The sequence below is a fragment of the Marmota flaviventris genome, chromosome 14, assembly GCF_047511675.1.
Source record: "Marmota flaviventris isolate mMarFla1 chromosome 14, mMarFla1.hap1, whole genome shotgun sequence".
Lineage (NCBI taxonomy): Eukaryota > Metazoa > Chordata > Mammalia > Rodentia > Sciuridae > Marmota > Marmota flaviventris.
In genome coordinates, this window is record NC_092511.1 from 34,293,248 (window position 1) to 34,296,659 (window position 3,412).

The following is a 3,412-nucleotide window of genomic DNA, read 5'->3' on the forward strand; positions in this document are numbered from 1 at the left end:
TGGGAATGGGAAAATTTTCTGGGAGACACTAGTCAATGCTAACCCAAGAGGACCCAAGCCCACAACCTGAGGGACACACTAATGGAGGGTTGGGCAAAGTCCAAGCCTCAGTTTTATCAACTGTAATATGGAGATAATCAAACCCATGGCTCCCAGCATAATCTTAAGCAGTGGATATAAGGTACCTACCCAGAGCCCCGCACAGTTGTGCAATGAGAGCTTGTGAGGAAATCTGCCGTGTATTTGCTCAGCAGTTTTCCTTATTTGCAATGGAAACTCAAACTAGCTTAGAGAAACAGGAGTTTATTCAAAGGATTTGGATAGCCCCACCAGCAGAGGAAGAAATCAGTCACCAAGCCACAAACCACGGAAGGGCAGGAACACAGTCCTTTGAGGGACTCACTAAATCTCTTGTCTCTGCTTCCTGTTGGGATAGACTCCATCCTCTCACATCACAGGTTCTCTGACTTGCCCTGGGTGACAGGGGACACAGCTGCTGGCCAGGACTGCATTTCACGTGGTGATGTTCTCTGACGAGAGAGGGACTTGCTTGCATTCTCCCAAGTGCACAGTCTCAGGGAAGGGCTCTGGTCAGCTGGGCTTTGTTCAGGCCCTGCCCTTGCACCAATCAGGATGGAGGAGCAAAGGGATTGGCACCTACAATGACATTAGCTATTGCTCCTGACACACCCTTGGGACCCACACTACCCAGCTCCCATCCACATGGACTCACCGGTAACCTCGCCTCACATCTTCAGTCCACAGTGTCTGCCCACCCCACCTCCCCTTGGCACTGCTTTGAAGGGGGACCTCTTAAGAGCCTTCAATGGCCAGATCCTTGGACCTCTGAAGATTTTTCTCTTTCTTCCATTTCAGTAGGTTTCCTATCAGTCTGCTCACCCAGACCTTCTCCAGAAAGGAAGCCCCGCCTCTCCAGCCTTCATGTCCCCTCCCACTGATCTCTGAACACTCACAGGCAGGGCAGTGGTCATTGCTTGCATGTGGGACGGGTTGCTGCATGCCAATCATTGGAAAAAAGAGTTGGCGCTTTTCCAGACTGCATCTCACGAAATCCCTGAGCAACAGATGCCACCATCCCGGGCTGACAGAAACAGAGGCCTAACGTGTCCCGAATCACACTACTGGCTAATGAAATAGCCAGCACTTGATGGCAAGAAGGATGGCTGACCTCTAGACCTTTGCTCTATAGGACCAGGACCAGCAAACTATGGCCAAAATTCTGCCCATAGCCTGCTTTTGTGCAACCTAACAATTAGAATGGATTTTACATGGTTGGGGGGGGGGCAGGAAGAAGCATAAAATTTGGGCATATATGGAAATCCTATAATATTAAAATTTCAGTATCCACAAAGTTTTATTGGAACACAGATTCATTCATCAGGTATGGCAAAGTTGGGTAACTGACAGAGCCAGAGACCTTAAGAGCCCCAAAGCCTAAAATTTGGACGACTTGCCCTTCAACAGAACAAGTTTGTGCCAGTGTGCTCTACAGGGTTCTACCACACTGCCTACCTTATACTGGCCATGCCATAGCCCTCTGGGGTCCTAGATGCCCACCTGCCTCTGGGGGTCACTGTGGAATGGTGGCAGGATGGTCAGGTGGGCTTTAGTTCTCCTCCTACAACCAAGTACTCAGCATTTGCCTATGATGGGATTAGATGTTCAAGACCCCAAGACCCTTGCCAGGATGGTGGCACACGCCTGTAATCCTAGTGACTTGGGAGGCTGAAGCAGGAGGATCGTACATCCAAGGCCAGCCTGGGCAACTTAGGAAGACCCGGTTTCAAAAATAAAAAATAAAAATAAAATGAAAAGGACTGAAAATGTAGTGGTAAAGCACCCCTGGGCTCAGTCCCTAGTACCACCAAAGAAATAAGTAAATAAAGTTTAAAAATAAAAATTAGGGTCTGGGGATGTGGCTCAAGCGGTAGCGCGCTCGCCTGGCATGCGTGCGGCCCGGGTTCGATCCTCAGCACCACATACAAACAAAGGTGTTGTGTCCGCCAAAAAAAACCTAAAAAAATAAATAAATATTAAAAAATTCTCTCTCTCTCTCTCTCCTATTTTTTTTTTTAAAAAAAGAATACCTCCTGTTCCTCCTATAAAAAATAAATAAATAAAATAAAAATAAAAATTAGAGAGGGCTGGGGAGTAACTCAGTGGTGGAACACTTGCCCAGCCTGTGCAGGGCCTGGGTTCCATTCCCCAACACCACAAAAACTGAGGAGACTCCAAGACCTGAAAACATCCAGAAAGTGTTTTGTAAACCATCCCCTTTGGGTGTCCCCTGGCTAAGCCAGGCCCTCTGCCCCCAGGGACTGCCATGGGAGACCTTTGTCCTGACAGGCTCTGACTCATCTGGAGTGTATCCGGGTCTTGCTAGGTTTTCAAGGAAAGCAGCGCACAGATCTTAATCAGAAGAAGGAGTGGGAGAGTTGTCTTGAGGAATAAGAGAGGTCAGGAAAGAAAGCACCAAGCCTGAAGGTCAGCACATAGTAGGTGCTTGATGACCCTTAGCTTTTGTGAAGAGAAGGGAGGGGCGGAGAATAGAGGATTTTAGAAGTCTCCACCTTCTGCTTGCCTGGGTGGAGTTTTGCATTAGAAGAAGGCTCCCTTCCTCCAGCACACGTGGCCCTCACACAAGGACACCCTTGGTGAGCATAGTGGGAGCTATATTATCCCCACCTACCCCCACTCCAGGTGACTTTGTGCAGTGTACCCCCTTCACAGCTGTCTCTGGCAGCCCTGCTTGACCTGAAGAGGAGGTTTCCTGAGTTTCCCTCCTAACCCTGCCTCGGACTCAGGCCAGTCCCCGGAAACTTCCTGGGCTTTGGCTTCTTCTGGATAATAAGAAGGCCTGTCCGGCTTCCCTCCGGCAGTAATGAGGGAGCAGATGTGGATACCGTGGTGGAGAATCTTGTCGTCAACCAAATGACCAAATGGAAGCCTGCCATTTGGGGTCCTCCAAGATCTCCTATTTACCCAGAGGGCTGTGTTGTTTTTTTTTAAATATACATGTTGTCGAAAACTCAGAAAGCAAAGGGGGAGGCCTCTCACAGTTTACCAGGGCTAATATCATTCCTACACTTTCTCTTGCTTTGCGGGGAGGAAGGGGACAGGGAGGGGGGACACTAGAGCAGGGCTCTCAACCTCCCAGGCCTTCCTGGGAGAAGCCGATTCTGATTCTAAGGGTCTGCAGCCTGCATTTCTAAGGGGATCCCAGCTGACATCTATTTGAGGCCCACACCTGGTCACAAAGGCCCAGAGGACCTCGAGCAGGTGGAAGAGGTGAGGCCAGGGCTTCCTGACCCCAAGCGGCAGTGACAGTTCCCACCACCCTGGCAGCTGCTTCTCCAAGTGAGGGGCAGGGGCTATGTGCCTCCCAGGATCC

The 3,412-nt window shown here is 49.9% G+C and overlaps 1 long non-coding RNA gene across 1 annotated transcript; it reads right to left on the bottom strand.

Moving 5' to 3' along the window:
- Positions 1-287: 287 nt before the first annotated feature.
- LOC117794718 (uncharacterized) lies at positions 288-979 on the bottom strand. The gene is made up of 2 exons (XR_004618576.2): positions 734-979; positions 288-657 (listed from the first exon to the last, which is right to left on the bottom strand). It is a non-coding gene; the product is annotated as an uncharacterized lncRNA (long non-coding RNA).
- Between the last annotated feature and the right edge of the window lie 2,433 nt (positions 980-3,412).